We start from the raw sequence: 18726 nt of genomic DNA, 5'->3' as shown, positions 1-18726 counted from the left end.
TCAAGAAAGCAAAAAAGAGACCATGTTTGTATGCAGCTTTATTAACTCAATGATTTTTGTATTTTTTTTACGTTGTTTGCAAACTGATGTGAATACGTATTAATGTCAAAATAACATGGAAAACAGGTAAGCCAAAAAAGTATTGTTATTATTTATTTATTTTTGCAAAAAATGTGAGGCTCACCTGCCCTGAATGACCGGTAGGGCCGAACAGGCCCCCATTAACATCACGTCCACATCACCAACAAAATAACATGGTCCAAACACACCAAGCCAGTCATGAAGAGGGCACAACAACACCTTTTCCCCCTCAGGAGACTGAAAATATTTGGCATGGGTCCCCAGATCCTCAAAAATCATTACAGCTGCACCATTGAGAGCATCCTGACCAGTTGCATTACCGCCTGTTGTATTCAGCGCATGTGACAACAACGAGAAGGTGAATTCACCAATTTGTAAGTCGCTCTGGATAAGAGCGTCTGCTAAATGACTTAAATGTAATGTAATGTAATGATATGATTTGGAATTTGATTTGAGAGACCTGATAGCTGATAATAGTGAGCTACTTTTTGTCACTTTAAACTTAGACAAATAGCTTTAAGTCTTTATCGGTAAGAGATTTTTCTGTTCAGATTTTGTATTTGAAAAGCAGAGAAGTAGAGGAAGATTTCATATGCTCTAAGTTTTTGTCTGACTTTGTCTGGAGTGGTCAAAATGTCAGTTTAGGAAAAGGTTTGGAGAAAATTGTCACACCCTGACCATAGTTTGCTTTGTATGTTTCTATAAGTACCTAGGTGTCTGGCTAGACTGTAAACTCTCCTTCCAGACTCATATCAAACATCTCCAATCGAAAATCAAATCAAGAGTCGGCTTTCTATTCCGCAACAAAGCCTCCTTCACTCACACCGCCAAACTTACTCTAGTAAAACTGACTATCCTACCGATCCTCGACTTCGGCGATGTCATCTACAAAATTGCTTCCAACACTCTACTCAGCAAACTGGATGCAGTTTATCACAGTGCCATCCGTTTTGTCACTAAAGCACCTTATACCACCCACCACTGCGACTTGTATGCTCTAGTCGGCTGGCCCTCGCTACATATTCGTCGCCAGACCCACTGGCTCCAGGTCATCTACAAGTCCATGCTAGGTAAAGCTCCGCCTTATCTCAGTTCACTGGTCACGATGGCAACACCCATCCGTAGCACGCGCTCCAGCAGGTGTATCTCACTGATCATCCCTAAAGCCAACACCTCATTTGGCAGCCTTTCGTTCCAGTACTCTGCTGCCTGTGACTGGAACGAATTGCAAAAATCCCTGAAGTTGGAGACTTTTATCTCCCTCACCAACTTCAAACATGTGCTATCTGAGCAGCTAACCGATCGCTGCAGCTGTACATAGTCTATTGGTAAATAGCCCACCCATTTTCACCTACCTCATCCCCATTATTTACTTTTCTGCTCTTTTGCACACCAATATCTCTACCTGTACATGACCACCTGATCATTTATCACTCCAGTGTTAATCTGCAAAATTGTAATTATTCGCCTACCTCCTCATGCCTTTTGCACACAATGTATATAGACTCCCCTTTTTTTTCTACTGTGTTATTGACTTGTTAATTGTTTACTCCATGTGTAACTCTGTTGTCTGTTCACACTGCTATGCTTTATCTTGGCCAGGTCACAGTTGCAAATGAGAACTTGTTCTCAACTAGCCTACCTGGTTAAATAAAGTTGAAATAAATAAAACATTTTTAAAAAATGTTTTGTTTGGTCAAGGTGTGATCTGAGTGGGCATTCTATGTTGGATGTCTAGTTTGTCTGTTTCTGTGTTTGGCCTGATATGGTTCTAAATCAGGGGCAGGTGTTAGTCGTTGTCTCTGATTGGGAACCATATTTAGGTAACCTGTTTTGTCATTGTGGGTGATTGTCTATGTTAGTTGCTTGTGTCAGCACATTTCGTATATAGCGTCACGGTCGTTGTTTGTTCATTGTTTTGTACAGTTTGTTCAAGTGGTCTCTGTTTATTAAATTCATGATGAACACATACCACGCTGCATTTTGGTCCTCCGATCCTTCCAACTACTCCTCCTTAGACGAGGAGGACGACAATCGTGACAAAAATGTGTTAATGCAGTTACTAAAACAGCTGTATCGTTAGAGCAGTAGAATATATTTTTATTCCACAAACAGATTTCAAATAGCAGGGAAGTAGACAAAGATGTTATACCCTCTAACTTGTTCTCAAACTTGTTGGGGAAGTGGTCAAAATTTCTGTTTATTAAATGTTACAGAAAATATTGTTGATACAGTACCTAAAACAGCTGTAACTTTTTATTGGAATAAGATATTTTGTTCAAATGCCAGATTTGAATAGCAGAGAAATAACTGATTTCATATGCTCTAACTTTCTTGTCTAAGTTGTAGCAAAATGGTCAAAGAAGTTGCATTCACAGTGAATGGAATGTTGGAAGTGATGATGTCCCAACAGTGATTTACAATAATAAGAAGAAGTATGAACAAAATTTAGAATGTGACGTTTGCTTTACAAGTCCCATTAATTACGTCTTCACTATATAACCATAAAGTTTGTGCACACATGCAGTGCCTTCAGAAAGTATACTAAACATCCTAGTTGGACGCAAAATTGTGCAACTAAGATTTCCCCTGCAAAAACATCAAAATTAACGATAGATTTCTTGAGTTATCTTAGATTAAATCAGACTTTTTTGAGGAATTGTACTGTTCACTGGCTATTGCGTCTCAAAATGGACAAACGATATATTGGCGCTTTTTCAGGCAAAGGTCTTAAGGGAGTATGTGAGCACACTCTTTCGAACAGAAAATAGTAGAAAATGACCCGCCACTATGTTAAACAGCAGGGAAAACCCCCTAAATTATATTTTTTCAACTTTAAATTTGATGACTTTCCCTAGAGTGACCCCAACATTAGGAAAAGTGAAACATCGCCTTTGTTAATATTTCCATGAAAGCTGTACACCACCAGCGTACAAAGATTGTCTTGGGGTCATTTTTGACCTGGCAGTTATTAAAGAATTGACACACCACAAAAACCACAAAGACACACACATACACACACACACACACATACACACACACACACACAATGAGACATGTAGATTATGTGTGCTACTGATTGAACTCAGTCAAAACAAAAACCTTCTTGTGCAGGTGCAGCATCTCCCCTCCACGACGCCACACATGACTCAAGTTCACAGACAAAATAAAAACAATTTCAGACAAAATAAACATGTATTGAAAGCATTGTCTACTAATGGGGAATTCAGTCAGAGGGTATAAAGGTGCTGAAGACGACAGTCCCCCCTAGTTCTCTCTTTGCTGAAGCCATGAGTGCACGTTTCAGTGCCCAACAGGTCATAGATCAGATTGTTTCAGATGTCCAGGAGGAACAAGAGAACAATGATTTAGAAAAGGGGGAGGTATCTGAAAAAGAAGATCACCATGGTTGGCACAGTTAAACAATTTAAAGGCAATGCTACCAAATACTAATTGAGTGTATGTAAACTTCTGACCCACAGGGAATGTGATGAAAGAAATAAAAGCTGAAATAAATCATTCTCTCTACTATTATTCTGAAATGTCACATTCTTAAAAATAAAGTGGTGATCCTAACTAGCCTAAGACAGGGAATTGTTACTAGGATTAAATGTCAGGAATTGTGAAAAACTGAGTTTAAATGTATTTGGCTAAGGTGTATGTAAACTTCCGACTTCAACTGTACATCTGCAAAGTCCATGCACACACACTTGCATACTGTCCTACATGTGCCCATTGGAGTTGATTGATTTATGTTCTTCACGTTTTTGTTTTGTATCTCTTATTTTATTCTTTGTTGTTGTTTATACACCTTGTGGCTGGGGGCAATGTTTTTAAAAAAATCAGAGAAGACTAATATTTTGTAGTTGAATTCCTCATTGTTGCCAAAAAAGTTCAAGACTTGTTTCCCTTCAATAAACTGCATTCAAAACTACTTTCTGTATTTCTGATACTTTCTTAGGCTATACAAGTGCTAAAATGTATGTTTACACCTATGCAGTACCTTTAGCAATAAAAACCTCTACTTTAGTAAAGAAAACTATTTTGACAGGGGTGTTGTAATAAAAACGAGTGATGTCCTATTTAAATGCAGTCGTTCTGCATTGTGAAGAGGGAAAACCTAGATATTCACAAAGTTTGTAATGAATGACAGGTTGTTTCTTCATGCAAAATAGATTTGGGGTTTAAAATTCAATTAAGCTGCTTTATTTTAGGGGTTTAGTGAAGGCGGGTCATTTTTTACCCTTAGGACAAGGGGAGTTTACAGAATGTTAAGACTACACAAGGTGTAACGATGTGCTCTGAGAGTAGGGAAGCAAGTTCAGAGAGTGAGTGTTTTAATAAATAAACAACATAATACATAACAACACACAGACATGAAACTGAAGCAGAGACAATAATGCCTGGGGAAGGAACCAAAGGGAGTAACATACAGTATATAGTGAAGGTAATTAGGGAAGTGATGGAGTCCAGGTGAGTCTGATGTCATGCAGTTGGCAGTAGGGATGGTGACAGGTGTGCACCATAATGAGCAATCTGGTGACCTAGAGACCGGAGAGGGAGAACATGTGACAGTACCCCCTTCCCGACGCGTGGCTCCAGCCACAGGACGTCGACCAAAATGACGATCCCGGGGATCAGGAGCGGACCGGACACCTCTGCAGAGCTGTGGGAAATCTGTCAATCCGGCTGAGACACGGAAGCATAGTGACCTAGAGCGCCAGAGAGAGAGCATACATGACGGTACCCCCTCCCCAGGGCGTTTGGCTCCAGCCGCAGGACGCCAACCCAAGGGACGATCATGGGGATCAGGAGCGGACCAGTCACCCCTTGCTGATGCGCGGGTACCTGCCGCCCGCTGGGACACGGGAACCCGACAGACCGGCTGAGGCAGGGGAGCCTGGCGATCCAGCCTGAGGCAGGGGAACCTCCTGCCCGCTGGGACATGGGAACCTGACAGACCGGCTGAGGCAGGGGAGCCTGGCGATCCAGCTGAGGCACGAAAGTCTGATGAGCCAGTGGAAGCAACAGAGCCTGGCAATCTGGCTGAGGCATGAAAGCCTGATGAGCCGGTGGACGCAACAGAGCCTGGCAATCTGGCTGAGGTATGAAAGCCTGATGAGCCGGTGGACGCAACAGAGCCTGGCAATCTGGCTGAGGCATGAAAGTCTGATGAGCCGGTGGACGCAACAGAGCCTGGCAATCTGGCTGAGGCATGAAAGCCTGTCGCAGCTCCTGGACCCGACGTCTTTCCACCTGACATAAAACCAAAAATATACACTCCTTGAAGCTTCCCTTAGGTGAGGCGTTATTCTTTAACGATGTGTGCTGAGAGTCGGGAAGCAAGTTCAGGGAGTGAGTGTTTTAATAAATACACGCAACATAATACAAAACAAGAAAAACAAACAACGCACAGACATGAAACTGAAACAGAAACAATAACGCATGGGGAAGGAACACAAGGGAGTGACATATATTAGGAAGGTAATCAGGGAAGTGAAGGAGTCCAGGCAAATCTGATAATGTGCAGGTGCGCATAACGATGGTGACAGGTGTGCTCCATAATGAGCAACCTGGTGACCTAGAGGCCAAAGTGTTAGAATCACCTTTGGCAACAATTACGGCTGTGAGTCTTTCTGGGTAAGTTTCTAAGAGCTTTGCACACCTGGATTGTACAATATTTGCACATTATTCTTTTTACATTTCTTCAAGCTCTGTCAAGTTAGTTGTTGATCATTGCTTAACAGATATTTTCAAGTCTTGACATATATTTTCAAGCTGATTTAATAAAATAAAAACATTTATCCAGACCACTCAGGAACATTCAGTGTCATCTTGGTAAGGAACTCGAGTGTATAATTGGCTTTGTGTTTAAGGTTATTGTCCTGCTTAAATGTACATTTGTTTCTTAGTGTCTGTTGGAAAGAAGACACTGGGAGACAGGATTTTGCCTGTGCTTAGCTCTAATCTGTTAATTTTTCTCAACAACAAAAACCTAGTCCCTGCTGATGACAAGCATACCCATAACATGATGCAGCCACCACTATGCTTGAAAATATGAAGAGTGGTACTCAGTAATGTGTTGTATGGGATTTGCCCCAAACATAACGCTTTGTATTCAGGACATAAAGTTAATTTCTTTGCAGTTTTTTTCCAGTTTTACTTTAGTGCCTTATTGCAAACAGGATGAATGTTTTGGAATGGTTTTATTCTGTACAGTCTTCCTTCTTTTCACTCTGTCATTTAGGTTAGTATTGTGGAGTAACTACAATGTTGATCCATCCTCAGTTTTCTCCTATCACGATCATTAAAAACTGTTTTAAAGTCACCATTGACCTCATGGTGAAATTCCCGAGCAGTTTCCTTCTTCTCCGGCAACTGAGTTAGGAGTGACTGGGTGTATTATTTCACCATCCAATGTCTGCTTTATTTTTACCCATCTACCAATAGGTGCCTTTCATTGCAAAGATTCAGAAAACCTGCCTGGTCTTTGTGGTTTAATCTGTGTTTGAAATTCACTGCTCGACTAAGGGACCTTACAGATAGTTGTATGTGTTGGGAACAGAGATGAGGTAAATCATGTAAAACACTTTTATTGCACACAGAGTGACTCCCTGCAACTTGTTAAGGGCCTTTTTTTACTCCTGAACTTATTTATGCTTGCCATAACAAAGGGGTTGAATACTTTTACAAAAACCACTGTGTCATTATGGGGTATCGTGTGTAGGCCAGTGACACAAAATCTCAATTTAATAAATGTTCAATTTAGGCAGTAACACAACAAAATGTGGAAAAGTCGAGGGGTGTGAATACTTTCTGAAGGCACCGTAGGAGGGGGCGTTCAGACTGGCCTCTGCCTGAGGCCTCCAAATCACGAAGCCGGCCCCTGAGTTTGAATTAATCAAAGATGTATGAATTTGTTTTCTATTGAGATGTCTACAGTATAAGGAAAACACAATTGCATGTTTAACTATCTGACTCATGGTTAACACAGCAGATTCCTTATTTATTTGCCACCAATTGCCAACAAAGCTCCTTATAGGACACGTCACTGCACTCTATACTCTTCTGTAAACTGGTCATCTCTGTATAACCGTCACAAGACCCACTGGTTGATGCTTATTTATAAAACCTTCTAACAAATCTACAAAAATGTAACTAGGTAAATATTACACAACAGGTAAACATGTTTGTCAACCTCTACACATAACCAAAGTTCTTGGTCTTAATGGCGAGTAGGAGTTGCTGTTTTAGAATCTGTCTGAGATAGGGGGAGTGAGGCATAATGCAGCCCTCATCCTCCACATACACACCCATTCTGCCAGTCACATTCTGATAAAGGTCCCCAAAGCACACACATCCCTGGGTCGCTCCTCTTTTCAGTTCACTGCAGCTAGCAACTGGAACGAGCTGCGACAAACACTCATTTATCTCCATCTCTTAATTCAAAAGACTCAATCATGGACACTCTTACTGACAGTTGTGGCTGCTTTGCGTGATGTATTGTTGCCTTCTTGCCCTTTGTGCTGTTATCTGTGCCCAATAATGTTTGTACCCTGTGCTGTTGCCATGTTGTGTTGCTACCATGCTGTGTTGTCATGTGTTTCTGCCGTGCTATGTAGTTGTCTTAGGTCTCTCTTTATGTAGTGTTGTGTTGTCATTCTTGTCGTGATGTGCGTTTTGTCCTATATTTAGTTTTTAGTTTTTTCACAGCCCCCGTCCCCGCAGGAGGCCTTTTAGTAGGCCGTCATTGTAAACAAGAATTTTTCTTAAAACTTACTTGCCTAGTTAAATAAGGGTTAAATAAAGAAAACAACATGTTTTTTACTAATGCACAGTGAAAAACCATACAATTCTTGGACTTCAGTGGAGGACAACAGATGATCCTTAGACAGATCTAAAGTTGTTAACCTTCTTCCTCCCTACACTCCTCTCACCTCAGAGCCACCTTCTAAACACCAGAGACCCATAAAGCTGTGATCCTGTCACTGTGGTTTCACAAGTCATTTGTAACTGATGTGTGGCAGACAAGAGGCCCCTTGCCTCCCGTGCAGTTCAGTTCACATCAAATCGATGGTTTTACCATTCCGTCTGCAATGGTGGGGACGCGAAAAGGTCCTTCAAAACGGTTTTAGCCTTTGTGAGACTGTCTGTCCTCCTGCAGTCCACGTGAGACAGATGAATCAGTAATATGGTTATTATTTCTTGTAGCCTGCAAAACATTGTAGCTCTCGGGTATACTTTGTGAGAAACAAGAGCATTGTTTTTCACGTAGGAGATATGAAAGTTCTATACCTCGTTGACATCGTTCCACAGTGCCTGCAATGTGGAAGGTTGGTGTTTTAGACCTTTTTCTGTCCACCCTCTTGACATGCACCTACAGATGTAGGATTTAAATTTGATCGCCCTGTTGCAGGAGAACGTTCAGGAAATTCAAAACTTGTAAATTATTTGGTTTAAAAAGGGCTTCTGAATTTTGGAATGTTCACTTGCCGGCTGACTTTGGTCGTCAGTTGAATGTGTAACCTCCGACACATTGGTGCTTCTGGATTAAGAGGGTGGGTGTTAATTAGTGAGGTTTGGTTGGTCATGGGGAGGGGGCTTTACAGGTAGACCATCATTGAAAATAAGAATTTGTTCATAACTGACTTGCCTAGTTAAATAAAGGTTCAATAAAAAAAAAATGTTTTGGAGAACACAACTCGACCTTCACCTCTCCCGAGTTGCTGCGATGAGACAAGATTGCAATTGGGGAGAAGAATATGGGTAAAATATTAAAATCAACATAAGAATTCATATTTTCAGTTTCTGCATGATTATTTTCCCTTCTGTAGCAAACTGGCTCAAACCAAGATCCTACACAAGTAGGCTTTCATCCCACATGGCACCCTACTCCCTATTTAGTGCAGTACTTTTGACCAGTGGGCATATAGGGCACTGGTCAAAAGTAGTGCACTATGTAGGGAATAGAGTGCCATTTGGTACGCAGTCCCAGTCAACTCAGCTGAAGTGTTTTAACTTTTGGCTTGGCTGTGTCTATTTACGGTAGAACATGCTGTTGTGTCAGTGCTGATGTTTTTTTAAGACACAATAGATCATCTGCCACACTACCATTTGCTACACTTAGCTACCACAATATTAGTTAATTACATGAATACATGGGAAGACAAATCTTAAATGTGATGTTTTTGTCATAACAATAGCTGTCAAAAAAGTGTTCTGTCTATTTTAAAGCCAAGCATCATGACTTCTCACTTCATTTGTAAGAACCCTCTTATAACAGACATGAATGAATCCACAGACCAGAATGAGCAGGAAGCACATGCCTCCTTGTGGTTAGATTTCTTTCACCCTACATCCCTCGTCATATAACAGAAAGCCTTTGATCCTCAAACAAGTAAAATATCAATGCATGCTTGAAATGGAGTGAAATTAATGAGGCAACAGAGATCAGAAAATAACTTGTGCAGAATCACAAACTGCATTCCATAGATGGGTTTAAAAGGGAATTTTATATGAGTACGGCACCGAGTGGACTTTAATTAATAAAAATCAATTACTTCATCAGAAAATTGGAACCAATCAGATATGGCTGCACAACATCTGAGAAATGCCCTCACACTGGTAGGAAGGCAAAGGTGGATTGGTCCAACATACTGTGTACACTACATGACCAAAAGTTATGGACACCTGCTCCTCGAATGTCTCATTCCAAAATCATGGGCATTAATATGGAGTTGGTCCCCCCTTTGCTGCAATAACAGCCTCTTCTGGGAAGGCTTTCCACGAGGTGATGGAACATTGCTGCAGGGACTTGCTTCCATTCAGCCACAAGAGCATTAATGAGGTCGGGCACTGATGTTGGGCGATTAGACCTGGCTCGCAGTCGGTGTTCCAATTCATCCCAAATGTGTTCGGTGGGGTTGAGGTCAGGGCTTTGTGCAGGCCAGTCAAGTTCTTCCACACCAATCTAGACAAACCCTTTCTGAATGGACCTCGCTTGACGCTGGACCTCCTCTGACGTGCTACCTGTCCCAGGCCTATTATTTGACCATGCTGGTCATTTATGAACATTTGAACATCTTGGCCATGTTCTGTTATAATCTCCACCTGGCACAGCCAGAAGAGGACTGGCCACCCCTCATAGCCTGGTTCCTCTCTAGGTTTCTTCCTGGGTTTTGGCCTTTCTAGGGAGTTTTTCCTAGCCAACGTGCTTCAACACCTGCATTGCTTGTAGTTTGCGGTTTTAGGCTGGGTTTCTGTACAGCACTTTGAGATATCAGCTGATGTACGAAGGGCTATATAAATACATTTGATTTGATTTGAGCACGGGTCAATGTCATACTGAAACAGGAAAGTACCTTCCCCAAACTGGGAGGAACTCACAGCATCGTCTAGAATGTATTTGTATGCTGTAGCATTAAAATGTCCCTTCACTGGAACTAAGGGGCCTAGCCCAAACCATAAAAACCAGCCCCAGACTATTTTTCTTATGACATTGCCACGTTGAAACTAACTGAGCTCTTCAGTAAGGCCATTCTTCAGTCAATGATTGTCTATGGAGATTGCATGACTTTGTGCTCGTTTTTATACACCTGTCAGCAACGGGTGTGGCTGAATAGCCAAATCCACTAAGTTGAAGGGTGTCCAAACACTTTTGTATATAGTGTAGACTTGGACACAGAACATAACTGAATAATAAAAATAATAATAATTTACTGAATTTATGTAGTGCATTTCCAACTACAGCAGGTGTTTAATGTTTAATGTGCTTTAAATAGTAAGGGGGAACTCACCTCTTCCACCACCAATGTGTAGCACCCACACGGCAACCATTTTGTGCCAGATCGATCACCGCATATCAGCTAATGTATCATGGTGAGAGGTGAGAAACGCATTGACTAACACATTCATAAATGGCAAAAAAGTACAAATAAATCATAAGGAATAAAGTTTTGTGTCTGTCCTATATCTATAACAGGTATTTGTCACGTCTAATCAAGGTGGGTTGAATCAGGCGCAGAGAGCAGATAGCGATATAAAGTTTTATTCTCCGGTGAACAAAATAAACAACGGTCAACCCAAATACAGACAGGGTGAATATATCCAACACAGGATAAAGACTAACCGGAGAATAATAAACAGCAAACACCGACAGACAAAACGAATGACAAAATAAACAATCCCGCACAAAACAAGGGCGGGACAACCTACATTAAATACAGACACTAATTAACTAAACAACACACAGGTGAAACCAATTAGACAAAACCAACAGATACACGAAAAAGGGATCGGTAGTGGCGAATAGGACGGTGACGACGACCGCCGAGCACCTCCCGAATGGGCAGGAGAGCCAACTTCGGCGGAAGTCGTGACAGTACCCCCCTGACGCGCGGCTCCCGCAGCGCGCCGCCACCGTCCTCGAGGACGACCCGGAGGATGAGGTGCTGGGCGATCCGGGTGGAGGCGGTGGAAATCTCTCAGGAGGGAAGGGTCCAAAATATCCCTCACTGGAACCCAGCATCTCTCCTCCGGGCCGTACCCATCCCAGTCCACGAGGTACTGTAGGCCCCCCACCCGGCGTCTCGAATCTAGAATGCCTCGAACTGTATACGCCGGGGACCCCTCGATGTCCAGAGGGGGCGGAGGGACCTCAGGCACATCACCTTCTTGCAGGGGACCAGCCACCACCGGCCTAAGGAGAGACACATGAAACGAGGGGTTAATATGGTAATACCTAGGAAGTTGTAACCTATAACACACCTCGTTTATTCTCCTCAGGACTTTGAACGGCCCTACACACTGCGGCTCCAGCTTCCGACAGGGCAGGCGGAGAGACAGGTTTCGGGTCGAGTGCCAGACCCTGTCCCCCGGTGCAAACACGGGGGTCTCACTGCGGTGCTGGTCAGCGCTCCTCTTCTGCCGTTCTCCCGTTAACCGTAATGAGTCCTGAACGGCTTTCCAGGTGTCCTTGGAGCGCTGTACCCATTCCTCCACCGCAGGAGCCTCGGTCTGACTCTGATGCCATGGAGCCAGGACCGGCTGGTAACCTAACACACACTCAAAAGGAGACAAGTTAGTAGAGGAGTGGCGTAAGGAGTTCTGGGCTAGTTCGGCCCATGGAAGATACCTTGCCCACTCACCAGGCCGGTCCCGACAATAGGACCGCAGAAACCTGCCCACATCCTGGTTAACGCGCTCCACCTGCCCATTACTCTCGGGGTGAAAACCTGAGGTTAAGCTAACCGAGACCCCCAGTCTCTCCATAAACGCCCTCCACACTCTTGACATGAATTGGGGACCCCGATCAGAGACGATATCCATAGGCACCCCATAGTGCCGGAAGACATGGGTAAACAAAGCCTCAGCAGTCTGCAGGGCCGTAGGAAGACCGGGCAACGGAATGAGACGACAGGACTTAGAAAACCGATCCACAACGACCAGGATCGTAGTACTTCCCTGGGACGGGGGAAGGTCGGTAAGAAAATCCACCGATAAATGTGTCCACGGCCATTGTGGAACGGGGAGAGGTTGTAATTTCCCTCTAGGCAGGTGCCGAGGAGCCTTGCTCTGAGCACACACCGAGCAGGAGGAGACATAAAATCCTACGTCTTTAGCCAGTGTGGGCCACCAGTATCTCCCTCTCAGACTCTGCACTGTCCTCTTGATACCAGGATGACCCGAGGAGGGAAGAGTATGAGCCCACCTAATCAGCTTGTCCCGGACCACCCTCGGCACGTACTTGGTCCCAACTGGACAGTTAGGAGGAGCCGGCTCTGACTGTGAGGCCCTCTCTATCTCGGCGTCCACCTCCCATATCACCGGTGCCACGAGACATGAAAGTGGAATGATGGGAGTTGGTTCTACTGACCGTTCCTCGGTATCATAGAGGCGAGACAGTGCGTCAGCTTTAGTGTTTTGGGAGCCTGGCCGATATGTGAGGGTAAACTGGAACCTAGTAAAAAACATGGCCCATCTAGCCTGACGTGGATTTAGTCTCTTAGCTGCCCGGATGTACTCGAGATTACGATGGTCAGTCCAGATGAGAAAAGGGTATTTAGCCCCCTCAAGCCAATGTCTCCACACCTTCAGAGCCTTGACTACAGCTAACAACTCCCGGTCCCCCACATCATAGTTTCGCTCCGCTGGCCTAGCTTGCTCGAAAAGAAAGCACACGGGCGGAGTTTGGATGGCATGCCCGAGCGTTGGGACAGCACGGCTCCAACCCCAGCCTCGGACGCATCCACCTCCACTATGAACGCTAAAGAGGGGTCCGGATGCGCCAACACGGGCGCATTGGTGAACAGCTCCTTCAGACGACTGAAAGCTCTGCCCGCCTCTGCTGACCAGCGCAAGCGCACCGGTCCTCCCTTCAGCAGTGAGGTGATGGGAGCAGCCACCTGACCAAAACCCCGGATAAACCTCCGGTAGTAATTGGCAAACCCTAAAAACCGCTGCACTTCTTTCACCGTGGTCGGAGTCGGCAAATTACGCACGGCTGTAACACGATCATCCCCCATCACCACCCCGGAGGTGGAAATACGATACCCCAGGAAGGAAACGGACTGTTTGAAAAACTCACATTTCTCCGCCTTGCAATACAGGTCATGCTCCAGTAGTCGCCCAAGTACCTTACACACATGCTCCGCGCGTGTGGCAGAATAGATCAAGATGTCATCAATGTACACTACCACTCCCTGCCCGAGCAGGTCTCGGAGAATCTCATCTACGAAAGATTGAAAAACGGCTGGAGCATTCTTCAACCCGTATGGCATGACGCAGTACTCATAATGACCAGAAGTAGTACTAAATGCGGTTTTCCACTCATCTCCTTCCCGGATACGTACCAGATTATACGCGCTCCTCAGGTCCAGTTTTGTGAAGAATCGCGCCCCGTGAAATGATTCCATTGCCGTAGCGATGAGAGGTAGTGGGTAACTAAACCCCACTGTGATGGAATTTAGACCTCTATAATCAATATACGGATGCAGACCTCCATCCTTCTTCTTCACAAAAAAGAAGCTTGAGGAGACGGGTGATATGGAGGGCTGAATGTACCCCTGTCCCAGCGATTCGGAAACATATGTTTCCATCGCAACTGTCTCCTCCTGGGACAATGGATACACGTGACTCCTAGGAAGTGCAGCGCTTTCCAGAAGGTTTATCGCACAGTCCTCTCGACGATGAGGTGGTAATTGGGTCGCCTTCCCTTTACTGAAAGCGATAGCCAAATCGGCATAATCAGAAGGAATGCGCACGGTGGAAACTTGGTCTGGACTCTCCACCGTAGTCGCGCCAACGGCAACTCCTATGCACCTACCTGAAAACTCCTCTGACCACCCCTTAAGAACCCCTGTCGCCAGAAAATCACCGGGTTGTGTTGAGCTAACCAGGGAACCCCCAACACCACTGGAAACGCAGGTGAATCTATAAGGAACAGGCTAATCTGCTCCTTATGATCACCCTGCGTTACCATGTCCAGCAGCACCGTAGCCTCCCTAATTACTCCTGACCCTAATGGTCGGCTATCTAAGGAGTGCACGGGGAAAGGTCGATCTAATCTGCTCCTTACACCAGGGGAATCCCTAGCCTTAACGCAAGCCCACAATCCATAAAATTCCCAGCTGCGCCTGAATCGACTAGCGCCTTATGCTGTAGAGATGGGGAAAAACCAGGGAAAGAAATCAATACAAACACATGACCGACAGGAAGCTCTGAATGAGTTTGGTGCTTACTCACCTGGGGTGATCGAGCAGTGTTCCGCCTGTCCTCCCGACTCCTAGACGAGTTCCTCCAGCACCGGTCGGACGTGTGCCCTCGTCGACCACAACTGGTGCAGGAGGACAATCCTCCTCCGGTCCCCCTTGAAGCCGTACCTCCTAATTCCATAGGGATAGGAACAGGGGGGCTGGGGATTGGAAACGACAGGACCTGATCCGAACGCCCGCAGGTTGTCGAGACGGATAGCCAGATCGATAAGTCCATCCAGTGTGAATGTGGTGTCCCGACATGCCAGCTCCCTGCGGACGTCCTCCCTGAGACTACATCTAAAATGATCAATCAAGGCCCTGTCGTTCCATCCTGCTCCTGCTGCCAAAGTCCTAAACTCAAGGGCAAAATCCTGTACGCTCCTCGTCTCCTGACGCAGGTGGAACAGCCGTTCTCCCGCCGCCCGACCCTCGGGTGGATGGTCAAAAACAGCTCGGAATCGGCGGGTGAACTCTGGGTAATTATCCTTAGCCGAGTCCGGACCATTCCATACTGAGTTAGCCCACTCGAGGGCTCGCCCAGTCAAGCAGGAGACGAGGGCGCACATGCTCTCCTCTCCAGAGGGAGCAGGACGCACGGTAGCCAGGTATAGTTCCAGCTGAATGAGGAAACCCTGGCACCCAGCCGCCGATCCGTCAAACTCCCGTGGGAGTGTCAGCCGAAGAGCCCCAGAGCCAGATGTGGTCGCAGAAACAGGAGGTGCTGGAGAAGGGGTTGGTAGAGATGATGTGGGGAGGCCACTCCTCTCCCATCGATCCATTCTCTCCATCATTTGGTCCATAGCAGAACCAATTCGGTGAAGCACGCTGGTATGATGGAGGACCCTCTCTTCCATCGATGGGAGAGGAGACGCTGCTGCTCCTGCTGATTCCATGGGTGGTGCGGGATTCTGTCACGTCTAATCAAGGTGGGTGGAATCAGGCGCAGAGAGCAGATAGCGATATAAAGTTTTATTCTCCGGTGAACAAAATAAACAACGGTCAACCCAAATACAGACAGGGTGAATATATCCAACACGGGATAAAGACTAACCGGAGAATAATAAACAGCAAACACCGACAGACAAAACGAATGACAAAATAAACAATCCCGCACAAAACAAGGGCGGGACAACCTACATTAAATACAGACACTAATTAACTAAACAACACACAGGTGAAACCAATTAGACAAAACCAACAGATACACGAAAAAGGGATCGGTAGTGGCTAATAGGACGGTGACGACGACCGCCGAGCACCGCCCGAATGGGCAGGAGAGCCAACTTCGGCGGAAGTCGTGACAGTATTCCCATACTGGGGTATGTAGGCGCAATGCGGTCCAGGGTATGCCAAATAAAAATGTGATTCACAATTTAGATTATTTATTTTTTATTCCAACGGGGCTATACATTTGGGTGAGATTTTATCTCGCCAAAGTAGCCTAGTTTCACCTGTGAAAGATGAGTGGGAGATGCCGGTTCACAACTGAGCAAGAGGACAAGGACATTAGAGTGTCTAGTTTGAGAAACAGACGCCTCACAAGTCCTCAACCAGCTTCATTAAATCGTACCCGCAAAACACCAGCCTCAACGTCAACAGTGAAGAGGACGACTCCGGGATGCTGGCCTTCTAGGCAGAGTTCCTCTGTCTAGTGGTGTCTGTGTCTGGGCCTCCCACTCCTCTATCTACTCTGATTAGAGCCCGTTTGTGCTGTTCTGTGAAGGGAGTCGTACACAGCGTTGTATGAGATCTTCAGTTTCTTGGCAATTTCTCACATTTATTAGCCTTCATTTCTCAGAACAAGAATAGATGGACAAGTTTCAGAAGAAAGTGCTTTGTTTCTGGCTATGTTGAGCCTGTAATCGAACCGACAAATGCTGATGCTCCAGATACTCAACTAGTCTAAATAATGCCAGTTTTATTGCTTCTTTAATCAGAACAACAGTTTTCAGCTTTGCTAACATAATTGCAAAAGGGTTTTCTAATGATCAATTAGCCTTTTAAAACGATAAACTTGGATTAGCTAACAACTTGCCATTGGAACACAGGAGTAATGGTTGCTGGGTCTATATACACTTATGTAGATATTCCATAAAACTCTGCCGTTTCCAGCTACAATAGTCATTTACAACATTAACAATGTTAATTTAAAATTTTATGTTATTTTAATGGACAAAAGAAATGTGCTTTTCTTTCAAAAACAAGGACATTTCTAAGTGACCCCAAATGTTTGAACGGTAGTGTATATTGGGAGAGGTGCCTTTCCTCAGCCTCAGTGTGTTATACGTGCAAAAGTACAATCTCATAACTCGATGAAACCTTCACTCAAGCGCAGACATTTAGAAACAAAACATGCCAATTTAAAAAACAAGCCACAGGAGTTTTTTGAGCGAGAATTAAGATGACTTTCGAGTAGTAAGACATGTAAGACAAGCAAGAAATATGATTAATAAGAAGGGGCTAGAAGCATCTTATACGGTGAGCTACCGCGTGGCTAGGACAGGCAAGACCCATACTATTGTGAAGGACTTAATTCTTCCTGCTGCCGTGGATATGGCTGGGACAATGCTGGGGGAAAAGGCCCAAAAAAACTATACAGACAATTGCTTCATCAAACAACACTGTTTCACGATGCATCAGTGACACGGTAGGAGATGTTTTGAAACAATTACTGCTTCGCATACACACCAGTGAATTCTATGCTGGATGAGTCCACAGACGTGGCGGGCCTGGCACAGCTCCTGGTATATGTCTGTTACGTTTATGGGGGGTCAATTAAGGAACCACTGGAAACGAGGACGACAGGAGAGGATGCTTTTAAAGTACTGGACAGGTGTGTGACATCAAATGGACTTTGGTGGTCAAGATGTGTTGGTTTCTGTACTGATGGCGCAAAATCCATGACAGGGAGACATAGTGGAGTGGCAACGCGCGTGCAAGCAGTTGCTCGCGACACCACTTGGGAACACTGCAGCATCCACCGAGAGGCTCTTGCTACCAAAGGAATGCCTGACAACTTGAAAGACGTTTTGGACACTACAGTGAAAATGGTTAACTTTGATAAAGCAAGGCCTCTGAACTCTCATGTATTTTCTGCGGTCATGACGTGGCCCTTTCTGGGTATAGATCGTGGCTTCCCCTCTCTCTCTCCCTCTCTCTCTCCTACACCCAGGTTCTATTATCTCAGATCGTAAATTCCTGGCGGAGACTCTCTCCCCCTGGCCATGCAGAAAGAGACACGGGGTGAACAAAAGATTTCACATGGCGAACTCCTAAATCCCCAAAATGGGAATTTGAAACAAAATGTCCACTTGTGAGAAGGTGGGAATGGTCCGTGGACACTTAAGGGACGGGTATGACGAGTGTGTTTCATTTGGTGACCTCAAAGAGGACAGGAAACACACATAACTATATCTCTGAATGTGTACATTTCTCAATTATGGTGTTTGTATCCAATTCTTGTATAAAATGCATGAGTAAAGATTAAACTATTTGTGAAATGGTGTAATGTGATGTTAAACCTTTAATGTGAGAGACTTGTATTCCCTTTAAAGTTTAACTAAGTCATTGGCCCGCCCCCGTGAGCACAGACACGATCAGGCGTCATAGAGCAGATTTTCTACTGTTTCAAATAAAACTACTGAGGAAATCCTCTTTAGACCACGCATACCTCGGTGTTAGCTGAGGTGGCACAGGTTTGAGTACCAAGACTGAGAAAACCCACAGCTTGAGCTGTGATTGCGAATAATTTAGACTAAGCAAACCCACAGTGTGTGTGATTGCGAATAGTTATTAAATTCCTAAATATACCACACGGAGCATTGGCTACACGGCTGGAAATGGTTCAACTCTGAGACTATCGATCCCTACAGAATAAGAGCAAATCTTAGAT

This window comes from Oncorhynchus masou, chromosome 17, assembly GCF_036934945.1.
Source record: "Oncorhynchus masou masou isolate Uvic2021 chromosome 17, UVic_Omas_1.1, whole genome shotgun sequence".
Lineage (NCBI taxonomy): Eukaryota > Metazoa > Chordata > Actinopteri > Salmoniformes > Salmonidae > Oncorhynchus > Oncorhynchus masou.
Note: the sequence above shows the minus strand (reverse complement) of the source record.